A 14,439-nucleotide genomic window follows, 5' to 3' on the forward strand; every position below is an offset into this window, starting at 1 on the left:
ACTCTGTCACCCAGGTTGGAGTGCAGTAGTATAATCTCAGCTCACTGCAACCTTCGCCTCCCAGGCTCAAGTGATTCTCCCGCCTCAGCCTCCCAAGTAGCTGGGACCACAGACGCGTGCCACCATGCCTGGCTAATTTTTGTATTTTTTGTAGAGACAGGGCTTTGCCGTATTGCCCAGCTGGTCTCGAACTTGTGAGCTCAAGCAATCCTCCTGCCTCGGCCTCCCAAAGTGTTGGGATTACAGGCGTGAGCCACCACGCCCAGCCCACATGTCCTACATCTACATATTTAACAGTTACAAATCAAGCCAACAAACACTTAAATAAATTATGTTCTTTTCCGCTGCCCTAACCAATATAACTTCAAAAAGACCTAGAAAGCCAGGTTTAATTTTGGAAATCTCAGGCTCTGGGAGTTCCAGTCTGGAACACGGCAGCCCTGGCCTCTCCACCCGCCCTCCACCCTACCCTCAATTGCCCCTTATGTGGGAGGACACCGCAGGCTGCATGTCCAGGCTCTGTCCCTACCTCCCACACACACAGCCCTCTGCCACCCCCGGGGCCTAGGGCAGGGCTTGTCAACCTCAGCCCTGTTGACATTTTGGGCCCCATAGCCGTTTATTGTGAGGCCATCCTGTGCATCGTAGGCTATTTAGCAGCCTTCTTAGCTTGTACCCCGTGCTGTAAAAACCAGAAATGTCTCCAGACCTTGCCAAATGTCTTCCAGGGTGCAAAAATCACCTCCCCTGCTTTCAGGGCCACTGACATAGGGGTACACTGTCCAGGGCCATTAGAACAGGGCATTCTGGGGTGCTAGGTACCCAGCAGGTGGTCATGAAGGGGGCCGAGGCTGTGGGGTGGGGGGAACATTCCCTTGTAGGGAGGGGCTGGCCTGAGGAAGGCTGCTGGATGGCTGCCCTGTCTACGTGCATACCCACAGCTCCAGGGAACCCACGGGGGCGTCGGCTCCCTCATGGTGTGGCCCAGCTCCGATCAGTTCAAAGAGCTTCCTAACAGAGCGCAGGTACATCCCCATCAGCAGCCTGCCGGGTACAAGTGTAAGTGGGGCTTCTTCCTTCCTGACTGCCCGTGGGGTCTTTGTAGTCCCCTGGGCTATCCCTAAGTGATCTCTTGTCTTTACCGATGCCCCCGGCTCCTTCAGCACGCCCTCAGGCACTGCATGGCCTCCACAGGTGCCCAGGACACTTTGGAAGGGCAAGGATGAACGCTGCTTATTTTAATAGTTCCAAGAGGTGCGCACATGTACTCGGAATACAGTAGTACATCAGGCCTGTGACTTCACGGCCTTAGGATAAGGATAGGTGATTCAAAGTGTTGATTTTCCCACAGGCCAAAGATGGCACAATTTAAATATTAGTAAGAAGAATGGCTGCAACGAACTGAAACAAATGAAATATGCTCAAAGCTGTGACTTTAGAACGGCACTTAAGCCAAAGGAACTCTCACAAGTCACCTTGGAACAGAATGAACATGCATTAGGGTTCGCCCTGGAGCATGATGGCTCATGCCTGTTGCCCTTTCGCCCTTGGAAGTGTCATGGTTTGGATGAGCACGACACCCCTGCCTTGGATTTCAAATTCATTATTTTGTTTTATTTTATTTATTCATTTTTTTGAGACGGAGTCTTGCTCTGTCCCCAGGCTGGAGTGCAGTGGCATGATCTCGGTTCACTGCAACCTCCACCTCCTGGGTTCAAGTGGTTCTCCTGCCTCAGTCTCCCGAGTAGCTGAGATTACAGAGGCACATCACTACGCCTGGCTAATTTTTTGTATTTTTAGTAGAAACGGGGTTTCACCATTTTGGCCAGGCTGGTCTCGAACTCTTGATCTCAAGTGATCCACCCACTTCAGCCTTCCAGAGTGCTGGGATTACAAGCATGAGCCACCGCGCCTGTCCAGAATCATTATTTTAAAAACTGGTAGGCCAGGCGCGGTGGCTCAGGCCTGTAATCCCAGCACTTTGGGAGGCCAAGCCGGGTGGATCACCTGAGGTCAGGAGTTCGAGACCAGCCTGGCCAACATGGTGAAACCCCATCTCTACTGAAAATACAAAAATTAATCTGGGCGTGGTGGCGGGCGCCTCTAATCCCAACTACTTGAGAGACTGATGCGGGAGAATTGGTAGAACCTGGGAGGCAGATCCCAGCTGAGATCATGCCGCTGCACTCCAGCCTGGGCAACAGAGCAAGACTCTGTCTCAAAAACAAACAAACAAACAAACAAACAAACAAACAAACACACCGTCTCCTCTCGGTGCTGAAGCCCCAGCACTGTCTATAGGAGAATGTGTGAAGGATGTCAAGGTTCCGATGGTGTTAAAGTGACATCAAGGACAAGTATGGAAGGATGCCTGGCGCCTGCCCTCTCCCCTATGCAGTGGGGTACAGAGCACATGGGCACCGGGAACTAACTCCTTTACTGATAGCTGAACAGCCCGGGAGGCCCGCTCAGAGCTCTGGCCTTGCTGGTGAGATGAGAGGAGGAGGTATGGGGTGGACGGCACACCTCCAGGCCTTCTTGGTGGAGTCTCTGAATCCCCCGAAGCCAGCTCCAGGTTCAGGACCCGGGTAAGTAATGTCCTTCCAGGTGTTCAGAGAGGGAGTCCCACCATTGGGAGCTGCTCAGCACATCCCAGTGCCTCTCGTACAACCTCAGCCCATCCCAGGCCAACCATGTCACCCTGAACATGGGGCGGGCCCTCCATGTGTCCTTGGCCATGGGAGGGATTGGGCCCTCTCCTTGTGAATTCACTCCTGTCATGTTTCTGTCCCCAGAACCCCAAGCAGCATCCTTTTTTAAAAAATTTTTTAATTTGTTTTTTCTTTTTCGAGATGGAGTTTTGCTCTTGTCCCCCAGGCTGGAGTACAGTGGTACAATTTTGGCTCACTGCAACCTCCGCCTCCTGGGTTCAAGCGATTCTCCTACTTCAGCCTCCCAAGTAGCTGGGATTACAGGCACACACTACTACACCCAGATAATTTTTGTATTTTTAGTAGAGATGGGGTTTCACCATGTTGGCTAGGCTGGTCTCGAACTCCTAACCTCAAGTGATCCACCCATCTCGGTCTTCCGAAGTGCTAGGATTACAGGTGTGAGCCACCGCACCCAGCCTAATTTTTAATTTTTTAAGAATTATTGGCCGGGCGCGGTGGCTCAAGCCTGTAATCCCAGCACTTTGGGAGGCCGAGACGGGCGAATCACGAGGTCGGGAGATCGAGACCATCCTGGCTAACACGGTGAAACCCCGTCTCTACTAAAAAAAAAATACAAAAAACTAGCCGGGCGAGGTGGCGGGCGCCTGTAGTCCCAGCTACTCGGGAGGCTGAGGCAGGAGAATGGCATAAACCCGGGAGGCGGAGCTTGCAGTGAGATGAGATCCAGCCACTGCACTCCAGCCTGGGCGACAGAGCAAGACTCCGTCTCAAAAAAAAAAAAAAAAAAAAAAAAAAAAAAAAAAAAAAAAAAAAAAAGAATTATTATTATTAGAGATGGGGGGGGTCTCACTATGTTGACCAGGCTGGTCTCGAACTCCTGGCCTCAAGTGATCCATCCTCCCATCTCAGCTCCCAAAGTGCTGGTATTACAGGCGTGAGTCACTGCATTTGCTAATTCTTAATTTTTTGAGTCAGTGTCTTACTTTGTCATGTAAGCTGGAGTGTGGTGGTACGATGATGGCTCACTGCAGCCTCGACCTTCCAGGCTCAAGCCACCCTCCTGCCTCTGCCTCTGGAGTAACTGGGACTACAAGGGCATCGTGCCCGGCTAATTTTTGTATTTCTTGTACAGATTACAGATGTAATCTCCCTATGTGGCCCAGGCTGGCCTCGAACTCCTGGCCTCAAGCAACCCACCTTGGCCTCCTAAAGTGCTTGGGTTAGAGGTGTGAACCACCATGCCTGGCCCCAGGCAGCATCTTGACTCCACCCTCATTCCCCACATCCAGTCGATCCCTGGGACCTGTGGATGTCACTTGGGTCACTTCAGTACCCATCCCAGGATCCTGACGAGCCCTTGCCCCCAGCCCAGCCATCTCTGCCTCTCACTTGTGGCAGGGAGAGCTCCGGCATTGGGACCTTCCCCACTCTATGTCCTCTTGGGCACTCTGAGGCTGTGGTGTCGCTGGCAGGGCCCAGGTGTCACCCCCAGGACTCAGGCCCACGGGGGCTGCCAACGGGCAGGCAGGTACTCACAGGACTGAGGCTCCCCTGGCCTCCACCTGTGACAGGGAAAGTCCCCACACTGTGAACACAGTGGGGAAAGGGCTTTGCTTTGATGCAACATTTGTTGGAAGTTTTTTTTGTTTTGTTTTGTTTTGTTTTGAGACAGAGTCTTGCTCTGTCACCCAGGCTGGAGTGCAGGGGCCAGATCTCGGCTCACTGCAAGCTCCGCCTCCCTGGTTCACGCCATTCTCCTGCCTCAGCCTCCCAAGTAGCTGGGACTACAGGCGCCCGCCACCTCGCCCGGCTAGTTTTTTGTATTTCTTAATAGAGACGGGGTTTCACCGTGTTAGCCAGGATGGTCTCGATCTCCTGACCTCGTGATCCGCCCGTCTCGGTCTCCCAAAGTGCTGGGATTACAGGCTTGAGCCACCGCGCCCGGCCAGTTTTTTGTATTTTTTAGTAGAGACGGGGTTTCACCGTGTTAGCCAGGATGGTCTCGATCTCCTGACCTCGTGATCCGCCCGTCTCGGCCTCCCAAAGTGCTGGGATTACAGGCTTGAGCCACCGCGCCCGGCCAGTTTTTTGTATTTTTTAGTAGAGACGGGGTTTCACCGTGTTAGCCAGGATGGTCTCGATCTCCTGACCTCGTGATCCACCCGTCTCGGCCTTCCAAAGTGCTGGGATTACAGGCTTGAGCCACCGCGCCCGGCCATTTGTTGGATTTTTTAAAAAAATGTTTAAGCTGTCAAAAAAGTATGTTTGTTGAGTTTGGATGTTTGTGTTGGAATGTTGTTCTCTTGAGCAACATTGAAGAGGGATGGAGATGCCTGTTGTACGCAGCCAGCCTGGCGGGCAGTGCGCTGCAGGGCTATCCAGCACAGATTCTAAAGACACACACCTGTGGGCTTGGGGAACCCAGTGCCCGAAGCATCTGGACCTCATGACTGGGACACAGTGAGCCGGCACAGTGTGTAGCCTGGGACTGTTCCTCATCAAATCCACTAAGCCGCCTGCAGGCAAAGCTCGATCTGGGGAATCGGTCTCGCCACGGCTGCCTCCTCTTGGCTGCTGCACTTGTCTTGACTCTCCCTGCCCCGGGTGGCAACTGGGCTTGAGTGACACAGTGTGTCATGATTTGTAAAGCAGACGTTTGACAATATCAGATTTGAGAGAATGCAAGAAGTAAAACCCGGTAACGTTGATGTAACATGCATTCTGCCACGGAAATGACTTCTTGGTACAAGGTCCCAGGGCCAGGCAGGTGCGAAACTAAGGGAGGACCTTGGGCCCAACACCTGCACACTCGGGCCCCAGTGTCTGCAAACTCCCTGCAGGTGGCTGGGTAGTCCGGCCGCTGAGGGCAACTCGACCTCAGGAAAGCCCCAGAAACCTCAAGGGTGATGCTAGAGGATGGGGAAACTGAGGCAGGGCCGACTGTTGGTCTCTGACCTGGGGAAGAGGCACAGCATCCCTGCACCGGAGGCAAACTGAACTGCCAGGAGGGTGGCAGGCCCCTGGGGTGGCGACTGCACTCTGGGTCCTTTGACCCAGGGAGGGGGACTTCGCAGGTGAAGCACCGTGCCAGGTCTAGCCCAGCCTTGAACAGCGGGGGCCTCGCCCCCACGCTCAGCCAATCAGCAAACAGCATCCTCCGGCCTCTCTGAGTGGGTCATGGCTAGAGTGCATGTGATCTAATCTGACCAATGAAAACAGCCGAGTCCAGGGGCTTGACTTCTGCCTTCTTGCTTGGTTTGCATGGGTTGGATTTTAAAGTCTGGGTCCCCTGCAAGAAAGGCGCACCCTGTAAGGATGACCAAGGAGCAAAGGATCAGGAACTGGGAAATATTAGGAAACTGATGACACAGGTGGAGGAGATCCTGCCCCACCCCACCCCCATGCACCTTTTATGTACATGAGCTAATTGTACGTTGTTGTTTTTGCTTAAATGTCAGTTTCATTTGGGCTTTTAAACTTGCAACAGAAAGCACTCTGAGTATTACCCGAGTTGGATTCCCGTTTACCCTGGAGAAGCTGTCCTGAATCTTACTGGAATCCTCTGTGCCTCCGTTTCTTCATCTATAAAATGGGAATAATAATAGTACCTACGCTGTAAGGCTGTTTTGATGATTAAATGAGTTAATACTTGGGAAGGGCTTGAAGGAGTGTCCCGGGACCAAGTAATTGCTAGCTACATGCTTGTGGTTATTACCATTGGTGTGATCATTAAGTACCTGGGGGCTGCTCACCCCCTTCAGAGACTTCAGTCCCTGACAAGCCTCATTCTGACTCAGGCCACACCTCTGGAGCCACTAATAAGAGAGAGAAACCCTTGAGCTGGGGCTGGTTTGAGTTTCCAATAATTTATCAAGAATCGAGAGCCAGATTTCCTCTGGGAAATACTAGTTCTTGGGTTTACAAAGTGCCTGGGTTGTAAATATCCATAAAAACGACAATTTGTTGGGCCATATTTATTCTTAAGCTGGTCAAAAGATATTAGTGCGTTCTGACTGTGTAAATCTGTCAACTCCTGAATTCCTTCGTGCTCCCGGCATGCCCTCCTATGTGGGCATGAGCAAGCCAGCCAAGCCAGCCGGAGCTGGGCATGGGTGTTCATGACCCTGAGCAGTGGTGGGGGTATCTGCCTGGTGACTGAGTCATACAGGTGAAAGGCGGGGTGGCTCTGGCTCCATCAATGAAAACCTTCGCACAGAGAGTAGTCCCTGGGGCTAGGAGAGTAGCAAGAGAGGCCAGCAGGATCTGACTGCTCAGCGGAGACCGGACCAGTTGGACAAGCCAGGCTCCTGATGGTGGTGGGGTGGGTCACATGTTGGCTGTTATGAGAGCACCTTCTGAGGGGCAGTCCCCGGGGCTCCTCCTGTTCTGGCCGTAGCTCTCTGACCCTCCCCACATCTTCACCTCCAGAGACACTTCTCCCTTCCACCTGCCAGAGGCTGCCCCCAGGCCTCTGCCTATGCAGAGGCTTGTAGCCTCCATGAATGTCCCCCCTCTGCCTATCCTGACTCTCCTCGCAAGTCAAGGCTCCACTCGCATCCCTTCTCACTGAGCTGCTGTGGCATTAATGGATACCACCCACTATTTCCTATTTCTCGTGTACAAGAGCAAATGTAATTTTCCTGAGGCAGAGCCCTGTGGCTTGCATCTCGCAGTCCTCAAGAGCACCTAGCACAGGGCTGGGCACCTAGCCCATCACCTGGTCAGCACTCTTTGCATTTCTCCCTGATGATGAAAAAAAAAAAAAAGCAACACGGTAACTGTCACTATTTACTGACTGCACAGCATTGTTACGTTTTTAAAATATATTATCTCATTGAACTATCACAGGCTCAGAGATGATGATGCCGATTTTGGAGATGTGGAAACTGAGGCTTGGAGAGAAAGTGTGATCTAGCTAGTGACTAACAGAGCTGAGAAGGAAATCTGGGCCAAATAGCCGGGTATGGTGGCACACGCCTGATAGTCCTAGCTACTCAGGAGGCTGAGGTCGGAGGATTGCTTGAGCCTGGGAGGCAGGGGTTGCAGTAAGTGGAGATCATGCCACTGCACTCCAGCCTGAGTGACAGAGTGAGACCCTGTCTCAAAAAAAGAAAAAAAATTGGGGCCATGATCCCAACCTGGTTAACTTTGACTCTGGACACATGTCCCTGTGTCCAAAAAGGTAAAACCCACAGGGGACATAGTTGCTAAGATGGCTTAGTTAATTCAGGAAGGGAGGGTTGCATTTAGGAACACAAGATTTGTGCTCCACTTTCTTTGTTTTTGTTTGTTTGTTTGTTTTTAAGACAGAGTCTCACTCTGTCACCCAGGCTGGAGTGCAGTGGTACGATCTCAGCTCACTGCAACCTCCGCCTCCTGGGTTCAAGTGATTCTTCTGCCTCAGCCTCCCAAGTAGCTGGAGCTACAGGCCCACACCATCACGCCCGGCTAATTTTTGTATTTTTAGTAGAAAATGGGTTTCACCATATTGGCCAGGCTGGTCTCAAACTCCTGACCTCAAGTGATCCACCCGCCTCAGCCTCCTAAAGTGCTGGGATTACAGGTGTGAGCCACCAAGCCTGGTCTTGGGCTCCACTTTCAATTCTCTATTTGAATGTAGACATGGCTCCTGGAATACTGGGTAAATTTGGGTCTAGACATTAGTCTCTGCTTTGGAAGATACTGAGTTGGAGGAAAATCTTGTAGAACACTGTGAGCCATAACCGACACAGGTTCATGTACAGTTGGTGTTCAACAAAGGCTCGGACATGATATTGACTAGGGTCCGTAGCTCCATGTAGCCTCCATGAAAACAATGTCCAACCACTTTAAAGCGCGTCCATCTTTTTTTTTTTTTTTTTTGATGGGTGGTGTTGCAGGCAGAGTTTTAAAGTACAAGTAAGAGCCTGGGTGTGGTGGCTCTCATCTGTAATCCCACCACTTTGGGAGGCCAAGACAGGCAGATCACTTGAGGTCAGGAGTTTGAGACCAGCTTGGCCAACATGGTGAAATCCCATCTCTACTAAAAATACAAAAATTAGCCTGGTGTGGTGGCAGATGCCTGTAATCTCAGCTACTTGGGAGGCTGAGGGAAGAGAATTGCTTGAACCTGGGAGACAGAGGTTGCAGTGAGCCGAGATTGCGCCACTGCACTCCAGCCTGGGCGACACAGCGAGACCCTGCATCAAAAAATAAAAATAAACATAAAGTAAAATAAAATAAAGTGCAAGTAAGAGTTCAGAATAAGAACAGCATTTGGGGCAGCTTTTAGGTGGGTTGGTGGGGGTGAGCAGGACCACCAGATTTCATAGTCCACCAGATTTCAGATTTCATAGCTGGCCACCAGATTTCATAGTTAAAAACATCAGGAATTGTGGATGCAGCCCAGGACCCTCATATCTGAGAAATCCTCACCTTCCACGTAAGCACTGCCCACTTCCATTTGCTCGACTGCTAATAAATCATGACTTCTTCCTTGCACATAGACACTCTCTGCATTTTTATTCCAAACATTTAACTTGCAGAGTTGACAGAAAGGCTATAGATTTCCCCCCAAATATCCATTTGCCTTGCCATTTATCTACTTCGATCTGAAATACAGAACATGATGGGTGCCCTAGGTAAATCAAGCATTTCCTGTCTTCCGAAATGGGTTTGCAAACGCTTATTTCATGCCATTACCATTTTTCTGTTTCTAGCAGTAAATCAAAAAAGTATCGCCCATTCATCCACTTTAAAAGTAATGTCTTTCTTATGCATAATTACACATACCCAGTGGAGATCTGTGTGTGCACTGTAAATCTACTCTTTTAAAAGGTTTCCCCTTAAGTACATTGGTGACATAAATTGGCATAGAGCAAATTTATTTATTTAATAGGTTTATTCTTTTAACTGGTCTGATAACCATTACTGTTCACTGTTTGGTTTAGGGGGAGGAGGCAGTTCTTATTAATTTATCTGATTTATTTCTATGGCAGATATTTATGTAAAAGGGTTCCTCTGGAAATGAGGGTGAATGTAATTTATTGGTTTAGCAGGTTTATTCTTAACTGGCCTTCAGGCGATCCACATGGTACTCATAGAAATTGGGAGAGTGTCTTAAAATAATTGAAGTAAGAAAAGGAGGTGTGGCAGACCAGAGGGAGAACGTTTTGGAAACTTGTATTTGGATGAAAGTTTTCCTAAATACTGGACTAAAGGAGCAAGAGATGTGATTGAAAAAAAAGAAGAAAGGGAAGAAGAAAGGAAAGAAAGGAAAGAAAGAAAAGAAAGAGAAAGAAAAAGAAAGGAAGAAAAAGAGAAAGAGGAAGAAGAAAGAGAGGAAGAAGGAAGGAAGGGAAAGAAAGAGAGAAAGAGAAAGAAAGAGAGAGAAAGAGAGAAAGAGAAAGAGAGAAAGAGAAAGAAAGAAAAGAAAGAAAGAGAAAGGAAAGAAAGAAAGAAAGAGAAAGAAAGAAGGAAAGAAAGGAAGGAAGGAAGGAAGGAAAGAAGGAAGGAAGGAAGGAGGGAAGGAAGGAAGGAAGGAGGGAAGGAAGGAAAGAAGGAAGGAAACAAAGGACAGAAAGAAAGAAAAGAAAAGAAAGCCTCAATAATAACAACCCCAAAATGTTTTGGCAAATTGAAGATAAAAGAGAATCTGCTATTCAGGCCCGTGTAAACTTGCTGGCTTTTGTAAATCTTGTTTGTAGCTCCTGATGGTGTTGGAGTGAAAGCAGACAGGCCCAGCTGGTGGAGGCGAGGGAGAGAAATGCTGAATTTTTAGCAGTTCAGGTTTATTTTTAGGCATCGAAGGGTATCTTTAGCTTCCCAGTAAATGAGTCCATCAGAAGGCCATATATGAAATAATTAGAATGTAAAAATACAGAACAGAAACTGAGGGCCCCCACGACCAGACTGTGCAACGCAGGCCCCCTCCCTCCCGGCACAGATGGGGTCAGACAAGCTCACGGCACCCTCTGGTCCAGGCTGCCCAAATCCACCTGGAGAAGGGCACAGGGCAGACTGGGCCCTGGGCTTGTCACTGACATCACCAGCAGGCATAACAGCCCATCCTGGAACATTGTCCCTTTGCCTCCCTGGCATGAGGATCTGGTCAGGCTGGGCACGCCCTTAGGAACAGTGACTCTGGACTGGAAACTGGAGAGTGGTGCCCTTCAAGGAATCCGGAGCTTGGTCCAAGGGGGCAGGCCAAGAGCTGGCGTGAACAGGCAAGGTTGGGCCATCGGGAACCTGCATTTTTAGTTTTATCTTTTAAATCATAGAGATGCAGTCTCCCTATGTTGCCCAGGTTGGTCTTCAACTCCTGGGTTCAAGCAATCCTCCCCCCTTAGCCTCCCAAAGTGCTGGGATTACAGGCATGAGCCACCATACCTGGCTAGAATCAGCCTTTCTAGACCGGGAAAGAGGAGTGAGTCTTGGAGAATCTTTGGACTCCAAAAAGACCTTGAAGTTGGTATAGTCCTGTCCATTGTTCCTTCCTTCCTTCCTTCCTTTCTTTTTCTTTTTTTTCTTTCTTTTTATTTTTTTGATAGAGTTTTGCTCTTGTAGCCCAGGCTGGAGTGCAATGTCACGATCTCGGCTCACTGCAACCTCCACCTCCCAGGTTCAAGTGATTCTCCTGCCTCCTGAGTAGCTGGGATTACAGGCGCCTGTCACCATGCCCAGCTAATTTTCTATTCTTAGTAGAGATGGGGTTTCACCATGTTGGCTAGGCTGGTCTTGAATTCCTGACTTCAGGTGATCCACCTGCCTCAGCCTCCCAAAATAATGGGATTACAGCTGTGAGCCACCGCACCTGGCCAGTCCCATCCATTTTCTATTCCTAAACCTCCCGGGTCTCCCCCAAGAACACTGAATTGTACCAGAAGCTGGATGAAACGATCTGACCCCACAGCTTCACATTCCTGTGACACTGAACATTCCTTATGAAATACAGAAATATTTCAGCATGGGATTTTCATTAGGCCCTACGCTGGCTTGGAGGGTGGCACACCTGCTGTAAACCATGCTCGGTCTCTGCCCTCAGAGTAGGTTCCATGTCCCAGAGGAGGTCCCGTGTCCCACGTGCAGGCCAGTGGTGAGCAGGCTGGAAGGCCTGTCATAAGCCCATCCTGTCAGTGCTGGGAGGCCAGAGGCAGGTCTTCGAATCATTCATCTACCTTTGTTTCTCATGACCTTGAGGTCTGGCACATAGTAGATGCTCCAAACATATATGTTGAATGTTTTTTATTTATTTTTGTTTTTACTTTTAAATTTGAGACAGGGTCTTACCATGTTGCCCAGGCTCTCTCAAACTCAAGCAATCTGACCCCAGGCTAGGCTGGTCTCCAACTCCTGACCTCAGATGAGGAGTTCTGGCCCTGGGAACGTAGCCCACCACCACCATGGTGAAACCCCATCTCTACTAAAAATAGAAAATTAGCTGGTCGTGGTGACAGGTGCCTCATGCCTGGGCCTCAGATGACGAGTACCTGATCCACTCACCTCAGCTTCCCAAAGTGCTGGGATTACAAGCATGAGCCCCATGCCTGGCCTAGTTTTTATTTTATTTATTTATTTGAGACAGAATCTGACTGTGTTCCCAGGCTGGAGTGCAGTAGCATTATAGTACCTTAACCTTCTGGGCTCAAGTGATCCTCCCACTTCAGCCTCCCAACCAGCTGGGACTACAGGTGTGCACCACCACTCCAGGCTAATTTTATTTTTATTTTTTGGTAGAGATGGCATCTCACCGTGTTGCCCAGGCTGGTCTTGAACTGCTGACCTCAAGAGATCCTCCTGCCTTGGCCTCCCAAAGCACCAGGATTACAGGCGTGAGCCACCGTGCCTGTTACCTGTTGAGTGTTGAGTGACAGCAAGACAGGCAGAGTGAGTGGCGTCCTTGCTTCACAGATGAGTAAGCAGGGGGATTCTAGGCGCTGTGAAAGACCGCCTACAAAGCAGCCACATCCAGCTGCCTGCCGAAGGACCACAGACGCCACCGGCCAGGGCCAGGCTCCTGGATATGAGGCTGTTACATCTCCTCCAGGTAGTGTAGGAGCCCGGCCCGGTGGCCTGCTGCCGTGTGTCTCCTACCTTCCCTGCAGCCATTGCTGGCGAGTGCCCCTAAGTCTTGGGGTCCTGTGCCTGGTGACTTCTTAGCTAATGGAAGTGCTGGCTTCCTGGCCTCGCTGGCCCTGGGAACATGGCCCAAGCCCCTCCAGCAGTAGGAGTCTGGGGCATAAGTGGGCGTGACCTTCAGTGTTGAGAGTGCACTGGAAAAGCCTGGGGAGTGGATGCTGGAGGTCTGGGGAAGGCTCCCTGCCTCCCAGACTCTTCCTGACCTGCCTGCTAATGTCTCCAAACCCACCCCCAGTGCTGCATCACCATGGACCACAGTGGTGGATGCCACTCTATTTTCAGAAGATAGCTTCCAGTTTCGGTATCTATGCCTCCATCTATCTACAATCACTCTCTCGATGATAGATTATAGATAGATAGATAGATAGATAGATAGATAGATAGATAGATAGATAGATGATAGACAAACAGATAGATAGAGATCTATACCTATATCTATCTCAGGGATCATTAGTGTGCTGTACTTTAAAGCTTTTCAGCAGGCTTTGTTCTGTAAGTGTGCGCACCAAAACAGCAGACAAGTGACAATTACAAATAACGAAAAAGATACATGGCCAGGCGCAGTGGCTCATGCCTGGAATCCCAGCACCTTGGGAGGCTGAGGCAGGCGGATCACTTGAGGTCAGGAAATTGAGATCAGCCTGGCCAACATGGTGAAACCCTGTCTCTACTAAAAATACAAAAATTAGCTGGGTGTGGTGGCATGGGCCTGTAGTCCCACCTACTCGGGAGGCTGAGGCAGGAGAATCTCTTGAACCTGGGAGTCAGAGGCTGCAGTGAGCCGAGGCTGTGCCACTGCACTTGAGCCTGGGTGATGGAGTGAGATGCTGCCTCAAAATAAAAGAAAAAAGAAAAAAGAAAAGGCCCTGTTATGGTCTCTGCTCCCACCCTGGCCTGGCCAGAGGCCCCTTTCAAGCCTGTGGGTGAGCCTGGGTTGATCACACTCTTCCTTAAAGTCAGAGAATTGACAAGAGGCCCGGGATCCTTCTCTGTCCTGCCGAAGATTTAAAGGGGAAGTGTGGGTAAGAAGCAACAAACTTGACCAACTTGACAACTCTGTTTATTTGTTTGCTTTAAAACAAAATCTACTTGTTTGAGGAACAGTGATGAAAATGAGCCACTGTCTGTTCTCAGGACAGTCTGTCTTTCCTGTGGAACTCAGGCGAGCCAGCCCCTCTGCCTCTGGTTCTCTGGGGGCAGTGTGTTCAGGGAGTCCCAGGCAGGGGCTGGCTTGCTCTGGGGTGTCCAGCAAAGGGCCAGAGAGCTTGCAAGCCAGACCCAGCGGGCTCCTGCGGAGCTCCCCGCTGCCCATGAAGCCCCTCCGTCCCCAGTGCCTTTGCTCTTGCTGTCCCTCCTGTCCCACCCTCTAGCCCCCAGATCCGTGCATGGCAGTTTCTTCTTGTCACTTGGCTTTCAATGCAAATGCGCCCTCTTCAGGGAGGCATTTCCTGACAACCTGCTCCAAAGTGCCCTGCCCTGCGGGCCTCCCACTCTCAGCCCACCTTGCTTTATTTTCTCCAGTGCACAAATCTCAATCTCCATCATCGACAACCATGCACTGTATAATGTTTCGGTCCAAGGCAGTGTGCCGTGGTGACAGTGGTCCCATCAATGATAATACTATATTTTTACTGTACCTTTTCTAAGT

The 14,439-nt window shown here is 50.2% G+C and overlaps 1 protein-coding gene across 22 annotated transcripts in view; it reads left to right on the forward strand.

Moving 5' to 3' along the window:
• The window catches only part of LOC126943623 (cytochrome b-c1 complex subunit Rieske, mitochondrial), a 1,156,760-nt gene that overhangs the window by 610,292 nt on the left and 532,029 nt on the right, over positions 1-14,439 (forward strand). Inside the window, exon 1 of one of the 22 annotated variants that reach the window (XM_050772595.1) lies at positions 3,515-3,518. The exons of the other annotated variants lie outside the window; for them this stretch is intronic. The gene's annotated coding sequence lies outside the window, so the exon portion shown is untranslated. Of the gene's footprint in view, positions 1-3,514; positions 3,519-14,439 lie in introns of those variants that run through there. 22 annotated transcript variants of the gene reach the window in all.

The sequence above is a fragment of the Macaca thibetana genome, chromosome 19 (genome assembly GCF_024542745.1).
Source record: "Macaca thibetana thibetana isolate TM-01 chromosome 19, ASM2454274v1, whole genome shotgun sequence".
Lineage (NCBI taxonomy): Eukaryota > Metazoa > Chordata > Mammalia > Primates > Cercopithecidae > Macaca > Macaca thibetana.